Source organism: Carlito syrichta, unplaced genomic scaffold (genome assembly GCF_000164805.1).
Source record: "Carlito syrichta isolate Samal-C Ts95f unplaced genomic scaffold, Tarsius_syrichta-2.0.1 Scaffold312157, whole genome shotgun sequence".
Classification (NCBI taxonomy): Eukaryota; Metazoa; Chordata; class Mammalia; order Primates; family Tarsiidae; genus Carlito; species Carlito syrichta.
Window position 1 is genome coordinate 32,196 of NW_007256253.1, and position 15,990 is coordinate 48,185.

The following is a 15,990-nucleotide window of genomic DNA, read 5'->3' on the forward strand; positions in this document are numbered from 1 at the left end:
TTTGCATGATGTTATATATTCTTCCACATTATCATTTTAAATCTTTCCAGAGCATTTTATTGCATGACTGTACTTCAACTTAATCAGTTGCATATTAAAATATCCTTGTAGCTAAAATGTTCTACATAGCTTTATTTATTTCCTCGGGTTAAATTTCTGTAAGAGGAATTGCATGGTTCCATGGTTTTCTAATTCAATATGTGTTGGCAAGGTATCGATCAGCAAGGTGCCACCAATTTGCACTGCCACCTGCAAAAATCCAGTGTACGCCATCTCCTCTTTTGCTAGACAGTGAGTATTATCATTCTTTTAAACATTTGCTAATTTCATAGCCAAAAAAACCCCAACAAATCAATGCCATTATATTTTGCATTTCTTTTGCTAATGGTGAAGCTGATTATTATTTTTTTTAATCTGGCTATTTCAATGTCTTCTTTGCAAATTACTAGTTAATAAGACCTATATATTTTGGGGGCCATATACTTTCCCCTATCTGTTTCATAGGGTTGCTGTGAAAATGTGTTGAAGTAATCTATCTGAATATGTTTGAAACCTACCAAGAAATACACAAATGTGTCAAGCAACTGCGTGACCTGGTAGGGGGAGGATCAGGCGGAGTGGTCACTACAGATACATGGGCTGAGTAAGAGGTACTGAACAAGGGCTTGGGCGTGCTTTGCTGCAGGACGACTAGGGAAAGCCATCTGTAGAGAAGGGGAAACAGGCCCTTGGTCAAGAGATTGTAGCTTTGGGAAGGTCCCTGGAAATAGACAAGGTCAGTACAGGGGCTGGGAGCTGGAAACAAGAGCCAGTTTGAAAGAGGAGGGAGCACGATAGGCCAGGGGATTGTAGGAAACCGAAGAAACTGCAGGCAGGTAGGCACTCAGGTGGTCTGAACCTACCAACTGAGAAGAGGAAAAAATAGTGGTGCCACTTCTATGAAGACTTCCCAGAATTCCTGGGTGACCAAAGAGCAAGTGTGTTCAAGGACAGACAGGGAAACAGAGCGCCACTGAAGACAGATGTGGTCCCAAGGACAGAGCACACCTGTGTTTTCCAGAGGTAATCACACCTGGGAAAAGCATAGAAAATAGATAGGTGGTTAAGTCAACAAAGGTAACATACTGTGCCCACAGCCCCTGCCATGTGCATGATCACACTTATGTAAAAAGATGTGTAAGGTATATGTAGTATATGTAATGCATGTGTTACATAATACATTTGTATTCTTTTATTCTCTCTCTGTATATTATATGTGGAAATAGGCCTGACTTTGAAAATCTCAAGAAAGTGGTAATGAGGAAGGATAGGAAGAAATAATTTTATTTACTTCTTCTCATCTTTTACAGTGTTGTTTCTTTTCTTTTCTTTTTTTTTTTTTTTTTGAGTTGGGAGTCTCACTCCATCGCCCAGGTTGGAGTGCAGTGGCACGCTCACGGCCGCCCCAGCGTCAATCTGCTGGGCTCTGGCGATCCTTCCTGCCTCAGCCTTCCAAGTAGTCAGAACTACAGGCACGCCTCACCACAGATGGCTAATTTTTGATTTATTGTAGAGATGCGGTCTTGCCAAGTTGCCCGGGCTGGTCTCGAACCCGCGGGCTCAGGCAGTCCCCTTGCCTCAGCATTCCAAAGTGCTGGGAATACAGGCTGAGCCACCGAGCCTGCCCGGCCTGTTTCGTTTGTTACAATAAGTATGTATTACTTCTCTGTTTGACAATAAAGAAAAATAAAGAAGACAATTTGAAGAATGAGAAACACGTAGTATATGCTGTGTGTTGCTTGACTTCCACTCTGCACACAGGGCGGGGAATTAGGAGGTGGCTTTCTGGGCTGTCACTGGAACCAGTGCTAACTCTGGCCGGAGAGTCCCAGGGAGCATCTGAGAGTGACACCAGGGCCCCTCAGGGCTGCAGTGCATCCCCCACTTAGATGACAAGGAGAAGCTGTACCTTCTTGGCAGGCAGAACCCTGACCAACAAGTATGACATTTCATGGGCTGGGAGCAGACAACGGGCCTTCCTTCCAGATCAGGTGTGGGTGGCTGCCTCTCAGGAGGCAGGGATTAGTTGCAGGGAAAAGAACTTGAACTTGAATGGAGGAGGAAAAAAACTTTCTTCTGCTCCGGTTTTCAAAGGCTGCCACTGCAGCGAGGAAACGAAGCATCTACCTGGGTTTTGTGTGGTTTTACATTAGGTGAGATGCTTTCAGAGAGAACACCATTTCCTGTGTCCTTCATGGGCCAGGAACTGTGCTGAGACCCGGGGATCAAGAGGGGGATGCCAGGCTGAGGTGACCTTTGCCCTTCTGAGGTTAGTTGAGCTGGGAGGTGGATGGTAGAGGAGAACGTGAGCTGACAGAGTGGCTTTGCCCTTGGTAGTGATGGCTCTGGAGGAAACCCGCAGGGCAAGCCAAGCCGATCAGAGCTGGGCCTGTTTGGAATCTGGAGGTGATGGCAGGTCTTTCTGAACCGAGGACAATTCAGGTGAGTCAGGGATGAAGAGGAGGACCAGCAGGTGGGTAGTGGGTTGAAGGAGACCCAGGAAGTGGGATGGAGCTTGGCTGTGTGTCTGCAGGGACTTGAACCGGGTTGCTGGGGTGTGAGAGGTGCACCCAGTTTCTGACAAGCTTCACATTCAGGGATTTGACTTTCTCCGAAGTGCAAAGGCAGGTGTTGTGCTTAGAAATCCAGCATGCCAACTTTATTTTCCAATCTAAAAAAAAAAAGGAAAAGGAAGAAAGAAAGAACTCTAGCAGGCCAATGGAGTGTCTCTGCCTCAGCTCAACCTGAGATGTCATCACCTCCGTTGTCTCCACCCTGGCCCAAGCCGCTGCCGTTGCTTGCTCAGACTACTGCAGTTATAACCTGAGTCAGATTGTGTCAAAAGATTTGCTGAATGAGGCCAGGCACGGTGGCTCACAGAATCCCAGCATTCTCTGAGGCAGGAGGTTAGCTTGAGCCCAGGAGTTCGAAACAGCTGTCTCTATGATAATAATTAAAAAAAAAAACAAAACAAAATTTAAAAAGTTTGCTGAAGGAGTGCAAAAGCAAATGTGGTAGGTGGATGCTCCATGCTCAGAAACATCTCATTTTATTTTATTTTATTTGAAATGAGATCTTGCTACGTTGCCTAGGCTGGTCTCAAATGCCTGGGCTCAAGCTATCCTCCCACCTCGGCCTCCCAAAATGCTGGGATTTGATTACAGGAGTGAGCCACTGCACCCGGCCACATTTTATTTTTAAACTTTGGTTTTGACTTCTATTACATAAAAAAAGCCACTCCAATTTAGCTTTATTTTTGCTAAAAGACCGGGCTGCAGCGAGAACAGAATCTGGTGTCCAGCCACAAGCCTGAAGACGGAGGAAGGGTCCCAAGCCACAGTGCCGCCGCCTGGATGCCTGAAAGGCTCTCACAGGCGGGCTGCCGCTACATCATCATCTCATGGTAGGCCCAGCAGGTACTGATATTGTCTCCACTCTGCAAGTAGGAAATGCAACCTTACAGCATGGTACAAAGACTCAACAAGGTCCTCGGAGCAAGTTCCTCTGCTCTGGTGAGCTTTCAGTGAGCCTGAGGTACATGTGGCCATCGTGGCCACATTCAAAATTGCTTGGGCTCCATCCAGTGGCCTCAGAAGCCCTTGCTCTAGGAGTTTGTGGTCAGCAGGAAGGAGCTTATGAATGGCCATGACTCATGGCTCCATTACCACCTCTGGGCAGCAGGGGCCTTGGCTGGTTTCTGCTCACCTGGTACACAGGAGACTCAGCCTCCCTAATCTCACTTTGGGACCAGTGAGTCTCTAGACTTCATCTGGATTTCGAAGTCCTGAGATCAGTGTAAGTTCTGGCCTTCTCCCTTCTCCCAGCACTTAGACACCTGTGGTTGTGATGATTTTGGATGTGCTACCTGTCCACCGAAGGGCACCTGGGTTCTCTGTCATCATGGAGCCCTGGTCTGTTATCCTCCTTGGACTTTCTTCCAAGGGCATCTCCTGTGATCACTGGAATTGCCCCTTGTTGTCTGAGGCTCATTTAGGCATGTTAGCATTTGGGAAACACGTGTGGCATCCAGACTGGCTAGTGTAGCCCTCCAAGCCCCTTAGCTCTGCATTCCCTGGCAGGATCCCATCGGTAACCCTTTGGAGCAAAACTTAATCCTCAGCATTTGGAATTCAGTATCCCTTATCTGAGCTTGAACTGAAGGAACCCACAATCTGTTCTGGCCCTTGAGAAAAATGGCGGTTTGTCACAACACGTGAACTTGGCATTTGAGATCAGCAGTCACCTGGGAGTTAGTGTGAGATAGAGTCAAACGTGGGCTTTGGGAATGGGTAGGTCTGGGTCCCAGAAGGTGCTTTGCACTTACTGTCATGGGACTTCGAAATAGACAATTTGCACAATCTCTCTACAGCCTTTTTATCATCTTTAAAATGGGGATAATACCATCTACCTCATAAGGTATTGATGACGATTAAAAGAAAGGAATTTCCAAGAGACATACAAGTACTAGTTTCTAACCTCTTTACTCTGAATAATTTAACAAATTCCTTAAAAAATGGAACATCCTTCAGAATAGACTCCTGCCCATCTGCTGTCCGCTGGACATCCACAGGGGTGTGGATTCCTTTGTTGGGTTTGTGGCCAGTTGACCCTGCACTTTGAAAGGGGAAAAAGGAAACCTCTTCTACCTCAGGCAACGAGCCTCTTTAAAGTCTGCATTGGACACCAATCTCAAAGAATATTCTTATTAACATACTTTCTTACAAATGAAGCTCTACTCATCAAATATTTATATGTAGTATTCGGCAAAGTCAGAGTCGTGCTTGGCAAGCCTGGGGACGTTTCCCATGTGCGCTGTGGGGTGGCAGAGGCAGGGGAGACCCTTTAATTTTGTGACATGGTTTGGGGGGGCTCCAACATGAGCCACTCTTGGCATGGTTTCTCCCAGCTCTGGGCCTGGTCTGGGGCCTGTCAGGACTCCCACATAGCCCGTCCTTGCAGGCAACTCCCTTTGAAGTCCACGGGAGCTCTTTGAATAGAAAACATACACAACGGGGTATTGATGCAAATAAGAATCAAGCCTGATGTGTGCGAGGAATAAAGGTGCTTCTCACCCCAAATATTAGCTCTTTAACCCAGAAACTTTGGTTTGATCATCAAATAAAAGAGTCCTCCTCTCCCCACCAAAAAACCACAATCCACCACCAAAGCTCCACCATCCACTTGCTCAGGAGATGATAAAGCTGCTAATTACGGGAGAGTTTTAATTAAGCAACAGATATAGACAGAAAAGGGCTCTGTTTTTACTTTAAACATATCGATTGAATAAACATTCTCAATTCCAGGGCAACTTGCTAAATGAAAAAGAAAATAAACATTACTCTCTTGAAATATCACTCATCGAGTGTGATAAGTTAGAAAAATATCTCTATTAGAGATAGTTAGAGATTTTTTTTTGGTTGGAAATGCAATCGCCGATGGAGTGAAAAGCTGCAATTTGTAGACAGGTTAAGTAAATTAAATCACTCACTGTCTTTTTCTTTTTTTCAATGGCTTTAAGAGTTAAAGGTAATTTGCAAAGAAAATGCTCAGTTTGAATTGGTTTGTAATATCTATTAATGATCTTAAAAAAAATCCACTTATTCACAATTCTGTCCCTGAGGGAATTCCAGTGTGCGATTAGAAAAAAATTCTGAAGTCTGAAATGTCATTAGCTAGTGATTTCTTTGAAGTAAAAAGCCCTGAAAAAAATAAATTATATAAGGTATACAAGTGCACAGGACAATCACTTTGATGAATAGTATCTGTATTTTTCATAATGTTTCATACTTAAAAATGCAACAATTGAAATCCAAGCTGCTAAATTGTAGAGCTGTCTTTTGAAATACCTCAATGTAGGCATACCTTCTGTTTATTTCACACATATATTGAGTGCTTCCATATATTTATAGGTTGTTGATGTAAAAACAGTAGTGTCAGGAACAATTTTGATTATATTCATTGTGTGTACCTTTTGGAAACACAAGGTGTTGCCTAAATGTAGGCCTCCAGGTATTGCCATCCGGGATTAAAACAATAGCCTGTTTCAATACTGCATTCTGGATCCCAGAGCCAGGTGCCTGAGTGGAGGTGCAAACATTACGCAGCCCGGGAGGATTGTTCAATATTGGATAACAGAGCCGTGAAACCCTGCACCGAAGGGGACATTTTCTTCCTGACCCCAGCGGGTGATCAGTTTTTGCCTGGAAGCAGGAGAGTCTTTGTAATACAATGCTAGTCAATGTAACGGGCAGATGCTGGTTTTGCTGCTATAAATAGCTCATCATTTTGTTTTTTGAAGGAGGAGTTGGATTTTACTAAACCATTGGCTACAGGTTAATTATACATTTCGTGAGAAAGCATTTTCTTGTAGTCAGACTAAATTTGTTACCTTTTAATCCCATTTTATATAATAAGCCTATAAATATATGCGCCTCTAGCAGATCATTGCTATTTTCATTATTTTATGTGCCCGGCCTCTGAAGCTCTCTGTCTTCCTCATGCATTACTCACTTTTTGCTAAATCGCAGAGGGCCCCAGTTTGATTCATTCCCGCACCTGGGAAAGGCATTTTCTTTCTCTTAGTCCAGCTGCCTTAAAATCACACGCCTCGCTGTTCTTCCTGTTTCCTGCTCTGCCACTGACATCCAGCAGGTGAACTGACACAGGTAAGAGCCAGCTTGGCTATCAAACTGAAAATGGATTGATTTTAATAAAGATATTTGATAATAGTTTCTTAGTCCCTCCTTTTACTTCATCTAAGAAAATGGAAATCAACCTTTGAAACTTTTTTTTTTTTGAGTTGGAGTCTCACTCCGTCGCCCAGGCTGGAGTGCAGTGGCATGCTCACAGCCACTCCAGTGTCGACCTACTGGGCTCAAGCCATCCTTCCGCCTCAGCCTTCCAAGTAGCTGGAATTACAGGCACACACCACCAGGCCCGGCTAATTTTTTGATTTATTGTAGAGATGAGGTTGCTTCAAGTTACCCAGGCTGTTCTCAAACCCGCGGGCTCAGGCAGCCTCCTCGCCTCAGTCTCCCAGAGTGTTGGGATTACAGGCTTGAGCCACCACTCCCAGCCTTAAAACTTTTTAATAGAGGCTTCACTGGGGGTCCACATAAGGATGACGGCCGACAGCAGAAGCGTGGGACTTGACTTTGTGAATTTGGGGCGAAAACATCTTGTAACACCTCCTGCAACAAGAAACAGAATGTGGTCAATGTTTCCGGCCACCCCCATGGTGGGCATCCACCTCCCCCCAAACTGCTGACTTCGTTTCTGACACTATGGGTTTATTTTACTTGTTCTAAACTTGATATGAACTGAGTCATGTGGTAGGTTTTTTTTTTGTTGTTTTTTTTTTTAACTGGAGTCTTACTCTGTTGCCCAGGTTGGAGTGCAGTGGCATGCTCACAGTGACTGCAGCCTCACCTGCTGGGCTTAGGCAATCCTTCCGCCTCAGCCTTCCAAGTAACTGGAACTACAGATGCACACCACCACACCTGGCTAGTTTTTATGATTTATTGTGAAGACGTGGTCTCACCAAGTGGCCCAGGCTGTCTCGAACCTCCCAGGCTCAGGCAATCCTCACGCCTTGGCCTCCCAAAGTGCTGGGATTACAGGCTGAGCCACCACACCGGCCGGTATTCTTTTTTAAACATTTTGTTTTATTGTGGTAAGAACATTTAATGTGGGCAGGTGTTCTTTTGTTTGGCTTTATTTTCAACATGATGTTTGTGAGTTGTGTCTGTGTTGCTGGGTGTCCAATAGTATATTTTCCTTATTGGATTTTCTTCTATTTTTTCTACATTTTATCCGTTTTACCCTTGATGAGCATTTGGGTTGTTTTGAGTTTTAGGCTATTTTCAGAGAGTGCCACTAGAAACTTCCATGTGCATATTTTTGGTGTGTGTGGTGTGTGTCCGTGAGTGTGAGTGTGTGTGAGTGTGAGTGTGTGTGAGTGTATGTGTGCGTGTGCATTCTGTTGAGTCTATATATAGACCAAAGAGGAAATGACTGAATTGTAGGGCGTGGCTATGCTCAACTTTAGTAAATAATGCCAAACAAGTTTTCAAAGAGACTGTGTCAGTTTCCACTTCCACCAGTCCTGAGTGAGTGTTGTAGCTTCTCTAAATCCTGATTCTCACATGGTGTTCTCAGTCTTTTGGATTCTGGTCATTCTGGTGGTATATAAAGCATTTGGATAATTTTATTGTAATGTCCTGACCAGGTATGTGATCACTGTATTTTTAATTTAGTTTCCTGAATTGTTAACCATTTGAGCATCTTTGCCATCTATATTGGCCATTTGAATATTTTCTCACGCGAATGGTCTAAATAAGCCTCCTGATCATTTTTCTCTTGGATTGTTCATCTGTGCTTATGGATTCTTAGGAGATATTTATAAATTCTGGATACAGCTGTTTGATTATATGAGGGGGGGGATCCCAAAAAAACCCCAGAAATATCTTTTGGAAGGCTTGTTCCTTGCTTGTTCCTCTAGGTGAGTGTCCTAGGAACCCACTGGGAATCAGTGTACCAGCTAGCGTTGTTGTGAGAGACTCCTTTTGGCTTCAGTGAAATTTTTTTGGAGATTCTTTCAGAGTGCTTGCCCATTCCATGATCGGTGGTTTTTGAGCGCACCTGCCCACACTGTGCTGAGTATTCAGCAGTTTTGGACCCCAAATGGCGTGACCCCTGTGCCCCCCCTTCCTATTCACCTGATCTCTCTCCGAATGACTTCTTTTTGTTTTCCCGGAAGAAAAAACCCTCAAAGGGAAACGATTTGCCGATGTGGAATACATGAAACAAAAAATGGCAGGAGTACTAAAAGGCATCTGAACGGACGAGTTCAAAGACTGTTTTGAGATGTGGAAACAGCATCTCAGTAAGTGTATTGCATCAAACAGAGAGTCCTTTGAAGGTGAATAAAGTTAAAACATGTAAGAATAAATGCACCATTTTTAATAAATAAATTCCTGTTTTTTTGGTCCCCTCATATGTGTTGCAAATATCATATACCATCCTGAGCTTGATTTTTTACTCTCTTTGCTGTCTCTGATGCTGTCTCTGAGTGAACAAGAGATTTTAATCTTAATATAGTCTAATGTACCCATATTTTCCTTTATGGTTAGTGCTTTCTGTGTCCCATTTAAGAGAGCTTTGCTTACTCCAAAGCCATGATAGTATTCTTTTATATTATCTTTTATGAGCCTTGTTGTTTCACCTTTCACAAATTGGATCTACAATCCACATGGCATTGATTTTGGTATATGGTATGAGGTTGGGATCAAATTTGATTTTTTCTTTCATGATGTCCAGTTATCCTGAACTATTAATGGAAAATACTGTTTTTTTCCTCCAATGCTCTGCAGTGATACTTTTGCCACAAATTAAGAACCCACTTATTTAAAAAGTGATCATCTGACCTTTTTTCCTTTATTTTGTTAGTGTGGTGAATTATTCAATGGGTTTTTGAACATTAAACCAATCTTGCATTTCTAGATTAAGCCCAACTTGGTTGTGATGTATTATTTATTTTATGTATTGCTGCATATGCTTTGCTCATATTTTTGAAAAATAATTTTTATGGCAACATTTATGAATAAAATTTTACCTGTAACTTTATTTTATTGTAATGTCCTGACTAGGTATGTTATCAAGGTTCAGCTGGCTCATAAAATAAGTTGAGAAGTATGCATTCTTTTAAAAATTAAAACATGAGTCTAATCTAGGATAGCAATTAAATGTATATTTTGTCCTGAATAAATACTCACTACAATTTTCTCTCCTTTCAGGCTTCTGGTATATTTTAACTTAGACTTATAGCAGGAAGCTGGTTTTATGTGAGGCTTGCATGGGAAAGTTAGAATATCTTCTAGGAATTTCCATATGGCACTCAGCAGTATGCTCATGTGCCCAAGTCTGAAATTTGTTACTGTATCTTAATTCCTGAACCCACTATCAAAACCCATCAGATGAGGAGCCTTTTTGGACCTAAGACAAGCATTTGGAAAAAACACCCGGGCCCCCCACTGAGAATTGTAAAAGCCAATTTTATGTTTGACTTTTGACCCCTTCAGTCATTTTTCCACAGACTTTTAATTTTTACTTCTACAATTTCCCTTAGTTCTATGCATCTCCTTTCTCACCCTCTCTCTCTTTTCCTCCCTAGTATTGTTCCAGTTCAAGACCTTGTCACCCCTTGCCTGAGCTATTGTATGTGTAGGGCTTGATCTCCATTTCATCTTCTTGTCAGTGTGCAAGTGCACACTCTGAAATGGAAAGCCGCATTAGTCCTTTGCTGAAAACTGTGTGGTGTAGTGCTTCTGCATTGTTTGCAAGATGAAGTCCAGGCTCACCCACACGGCACAAGTTCTCCCATGACCTGGAGTCTTTGTCCTTCCAGGTTGCTTAGCAATATGCCTTTGACTGGGTAATTTATCAACAGTAGAAGTGTATCACTCGTAGTTCTGGAGGTTGGGAAATCCAAGATCCAGGTGCTGGCAGATTCAGTGTCTAGTAAGGTCTTTATAGAGGTCACCTTGTTGCTGTATCCCCACATCATGGAAGGGGCAAGGGAGCTCGCTCAAGCCCCTTTTATGGGGTCACTAATGCCATTCATGAGGTTGGAGTCCTCACGACTAAATTCCTTTCCAAAGGCCCTACTTCTTAAGACTATGACATTGGGTGTTGGGTTCTAGCATATGAATTGGGGGGACATCATTTGGGCCATGACACTTGGCCCTTACCTCCCCAGTCTGCTTTCTTGTCCCACTAGTCTTTGGTTTTTTCTCCTGCAGCTCTATCTGTGTGCACCCTGGGTTGATTTGTGTCCCCACTTTTGCCTGTGCTGATCCTTCTCCCTGGAAGAGACTGTTTATGTCCTTCTACGAGAAAATTCATTCTTTAATAGTCAGCTCAGGCTAGCTAACCTGTCCCTCCCTAGCTGGATTGTGGGGCTCTTCTTTCTGCCCATGTCTCTATCTGTCTGATTGGTCTGGGAGCTCTTTGCAGGCGGGTCTCAGTTCTCAGTTATCTACGTACACCTGTAACTTTTTTTTGAAGATAGGGTTTCTGGCCAGGCTCAGTGGCTCAGCCTGTCATCCCAGTGTTTTGGGAGGCTGAGGTGAGTGAATTGCCTGAGCCTGCGGAGTCAAGATCAACTTGAGCAACTTGGTGAGACCTCATCTCTACAATAAATAAAAAAATTAGCCAGGCATGATAGTGCAAGCCTGTAGTTCTGGCTACTTGGAAGGCTGAGGTGGAAGGATTGCTGGAACCCGGCAGGTTGATGTTGTGGAGGCTGTGAGTGTGCCACTGCACTCCAGCCTGGGCAACAGAGCGAGACTCCAACTTAAAAAAAAACAAAAAAAGACACGGTTTTACTCTGACACCCAGGTGGGAGTGCAGTGGCATGATCATGGCTCACTGCAGGCTCAACCTCCTGTGCTCAGGTGATCTTCCTACCTCAGCCTCCCAAGTAGCTGGAACTGCAGACACATGCCTCCGTACCTTACTAACTTTTCTATTTTTTTTTTGTAAAGAATGGAGCTCACTTTGTTGCAAAGACTGGTCTTGAATTCCTGGTCTTAAGCAGTCCTCTCACCTCAGCCTCCCAAAGTACTGAAATTACAGGTGTGAGCCACTGTGCCCAGTCACACCCATAACTTTCTGTGTACTGGTAGACAACAGGTGCTCAATAAATGATGATAGATCCAAGCAGAGGGAACAACAGTGACCGGCTGATTATTTTGAGTTTTATTTCATCCCTTTTTGGAAGCTGAGATGGAATGAAATGGCCAAAATTATTTGACCAGAAGGGAAGCAGGAAGGCAAAAGCTCAGGAAAATCTACATATACAATCTCTTCCTGTGTAGCTGAGTTCAGTCCAGCTGATTAAAATCCTCTTATGGTGGGATCTGCTTTTTATAGAATGGATTAGCAACGAGGATTTTCTGTGAAGCTAGATTTTTCCAGAGAAACACATTTGAGCAATTTAAGAATTTAAATGAAAAAAGAAAAATTCTGCTTAAAAGGCAAGTTGACCAATCTCCTTCTCTTTTCTTTTATTAATAAAAGAGTTTACACAGACACTCTTTAGGAAATTGTGTGAGATTCACAGGGATCATTAGAGTCTCTACTAGACATCCACTTTCACTTTGTGAAATCGGCTGTACCCTCAAAATGGTATCACATAGAAACGGAATTTCTGGGCTCTTATCTGTGAATGGGTTCCAGTAACACAGCGATGCCATTCATTTTATTTGGCCCATTTATGGCAAGTACATTCTAAATTTGGCCTTAATTATTTTTCCTTTCACAAAAATATTTTGCGGGATCTTTTTGAGCCCTGACAACTTCCTTCTTGCCCCTTAAAACAGAAGCCAGGAGTGTTATTTTTGTTCTCTTCTAATTAAAATAATTGCTTGGTTCCTTTTAACTAGATTCGTGCAGTTATTAGCCTAATACATGGATGGGTGCCACGGAGTGCTTGAGACTCAAAATGAAAAGTGATCATGTAGCTTCACATGAAAAAGATTCCGTGGTGCCAAGGAGCATTCTTTCCTTTCAGCCGGCATTTTATAAGGGCCTTTGCGTAAACCTGGCCCCCATACCCTTACCAAAAGACTATTAAGTGAAAGAATAGTTCTATTTTCCTTATTAAGGTATAGAGCTAGCTTAGTACAATTTGAAGAGGGGCACTTGATGTGCTGAGTAGGGCACAAAGACCTCGGGTCTGGTTTTAATCTCTGCCCCTGCTTTGTCTTTCAGAATAACTGCAAGCGAAGGAAGAAAAGCTTTGTGTCCCCTCTGCCAGTTGGTGTTTGTCAAAGGACAGTGGAAGAAGAGAGACAACGTGCCTGGATATGTGTGTTAGTCAAGAGTCTTCAGACCCGGCCTCCAAAAGGAAGCGCTAAAACAGTGCTTGTGATGAGACTTTTCTCACAGTTGATGTAGTCTAAAGGTTGGCAAACAGGGTCCAATCGGGCCACAGCTGACCTGCTGCCTGTTTTTGTAAAGAAAGTTCTGTTGGAGCACAGACACACCCATTTTTTTATGCATCGTCTGCAGCCACTTTCACGCTACAACATCGTGTGGTTGTGACCACGACCATGCGGTCTATGAAGCCTAAAATTCTTCCTATCTGGCTCTTTACGCAAAGTTTACTGACTCCCAGCGTTCTCCATCCAGTTCACTGTGTATTTACCGCATACCTACCCCGTGTGGGGAAATAAATGGTGCGGGTCTTTTTACGGTAGTACTTCTTTGAAGAAATGCTCAGGGCCTTTGGTGATGTACTGATTTTATGAGTGTTCAGAGCAGGTGTGTGGATGGCAGGAGGCAAGAGGGATTTAGGGCAGGAGGTCTTGGTTAGAGAAAAGATTCTGCCACGATGGCCTCAGTGGCAAGTCATTAATTATGGCCACCTCTTCCTCTGCTTGCTACCTAGAAAGGAAGGTGTAGACATGGCTGGAACTTCTGGCTTGGAGTGCACCTTTGTTACCTTTATTAACAGCACCGAGACATTATGGTCAATACAGTAGGCGCCTGCTTCCAAGACAAAAGATGGGCACCCAGTTGGTGGGTGGGAGAATCAGGTAAGGGAGTGTGAGCCCAAGTGTTTTCTAAGCCATAAGGTACTGAATTTGTGGTGTAGATATTATGTATAAAGACATTAGAATACATCATTATCCCTATTTGACATGTGAGGAAATGAGATTTCGATAGCATGCCCAAGATCAGAAGTAAGCCAGCAGAAGATCTGGAGCGAGGTCTCCTGGCTTTAAGTCACTCCTCTTTTGAGTACACCATGATGCTTCTTTACAGCATGTGTCTTTTCATGGTTTCAGAGACGTTCAGACCTTTAGTTCATTTGTACATTCATTCATTTGCTATTCAGCATCATTATTTTGAAAATTAATTAAATTTTATTTTAGATTCAAGGAGATTATTTATTTTAGATGCGCAGGTTTGTTACGTAGGCATATTGCATGATAGCGAGGTTTGGGCTTCTAATGAACCTCTCCCCCACGGTGAGCATGGTACTCGGAGGGTAGTTTTTCAGCTCTTATTATCCCTCTCTCTCTCTCCACCCTTTGGCAGACCCCAGTGTCTGTTGTTCCTGTCCTTGAGCCCGTGTGTGTCCAGTGTTTAGTTCCCACTTACGAGTGATACCGTGAAGTATTCAGTTTTCTGTTTCTGTGATAATTCACTTCGAATTATGGCTTCCAACTCCATCCCTGTTGCTACAAATGACATGATTTCCTTCTTTTTTGTGGCCGTATCATATTAAATGGTTATATATAAACATGCCGCACTTTATTCAGTCCACCACTGATTGGCACCTAGACTAGTTCCATGTTTTTGCTATTGTGCTCTTCAACATTATTCAAGAGTCTGCTATGAGCTGGAAAAAGATGATTTTTTTTCCGGGGAGAGTGAGAGATGAGTTGGAAGATTCTTCAATCACTTTGTTCTTGGAGTTCTGTGGCTGGAATCCTCCAGAAGTGCATAGGTCCTCCTCCTACTTTTCCCTGAGTGGTCCCAAAAGTTGGCTCTTATTTGTGATCTGGAGAAAGAGAGAGTAGGTGAACTGGACGAGGGAGAGCAATCCTGTTTTTCCAAAGAATGCTGCCTGACACCTTATTTTATGTCGTGTGCGTGTGCATGTGTCTATGCCTGTGTACAGAACAGGAAAGAAAGAGAAAGAGAAGAACCACACGCTGAGAGCAGATTGTACTAGCAACTAAAAGATGAAGACAGCCTAGGCTTGGGAGATTTGAAAGTTAAGATTTTGCATGTAAAATCAAAGAGAATCGATATCAGAGAAATCTCAAATACGGCTTGTCCAGCTAAATGACATGTATTAAACATGGGTGTGCCTTATTTTACCATGCTGTTAAATACAGTCTTTACTTGGATTATATTTATTCCATGTCTTGTCTTGTAATTTCTGAGATGATGGTGATCGAATGTGCCTGAGGAAGCAGGTTCCACCAAAATCTTGAATTTACCTTTTCATGGTAAGAGAAGTGAAGTTCTTGAAGGTTTTCTGTTTTTGATATTTGCCCTTTTAACAGGGGAAACTTGCCAATCTTTTTTATTGTATTCAAAGTTACTGGATCCTTGTTCTCTTCAGATTAATCTGTGATCCTGAAAGGCATGTGAGTCTCTGCAATAAAGGTGCCAGTGAAGTTGTCCAATGAAAAAACCAACCTTCCAGAATCTTCCATCATGTAGTTGTTGCCTGCAGACGGAGCTCTTAGTGGTACAGTAGAAAGTTCTGCCCAGTTCGCCCTGTTTCCACCACAAAAGACAGCCACACCCTGCTGACTGAATTTGGAGGTGGTGAGATCTAATTCTTTGATGCATCTGTGAAACTGTGTTACTTCTCAGATTGTCCCAGGACCTAGGACGCTGCTGTTTGAAGAAATATAATTTATTTGGGCACCCAAAAGGCAAATTCAGAGCAGGACTTAGTGCTGTTACAGAAAACATTTCATTTGTAATAAATTTGTAAGCATTAATTTATGTAGCTTTCTTGTAACAGAGTGAATTTTCTTCTATTTGCTATGAAATACACTTCTTTTTCGAATTCTATTCATTTAGCAGGTATTCAACTGAAGCAATTGTCACTAAGTTGGAAGTTTTTATAGAGGAGAAATAGATCATTCAACACAGTGTAAAAGTCCACTGCATTGGGTGATCGCTACTCCCTTGGTGTATAAGCTAGTTTTTTGGTGATGGAACAATAACTCTGGAAGAGTTAAACATCTTTGAAAACTGAGGGAACCGATAGTGTATTGCAGTCGTCACTACGGCTGTCATCATGGTGTTCACTGTTCTTAATGGTTTGCATGTTACTTTGTGTTCCCCAGAAGGTAGATTTCTCCAGAAATCTCCCATGCTGCCTCTTTAGTGGATGGTGGTAGGTATTTAGGAGAAGGGTGG

At 42.9% G+C, this 15,990-nt stretch overlaps 2 long non-coding RNA genes across 2 annotated transcripts in view; both read left to right on the top strand.

Moving 5' to 3' along the window:
- LOC103272166 overlaps nt 1-632 on the top strand; it is a 31,928-nt gene extending 31,296 nt beyond the window's left edge. Inside the window, exons 5-6 of the long non-coding RNA XR_505104.2 lie at nt 212-291; nt 505-632. This is a non-coding gene — a long non-coding RNA (uncharacterized LOC103272166). The remainder of the gene's footprint in view (nt 1-211; nt 292-504) is intronic.
- Nucleotides 633-8,637: 8,005 nt separating this feature from the next.
- LOC110596684 lies at nt 8,638-15,571 on the top strand. The gene is made up of 2 exons (XR_002482632.1): nt 8,638-8,959; nt 12,811-15,571. It is a non-coding gene; the product is annotated as an uncharacterized LOC110596684 (long non-coding RNA).
- Nucleotides 15,572-15,990: the final 419 nt, after the last annotated feature.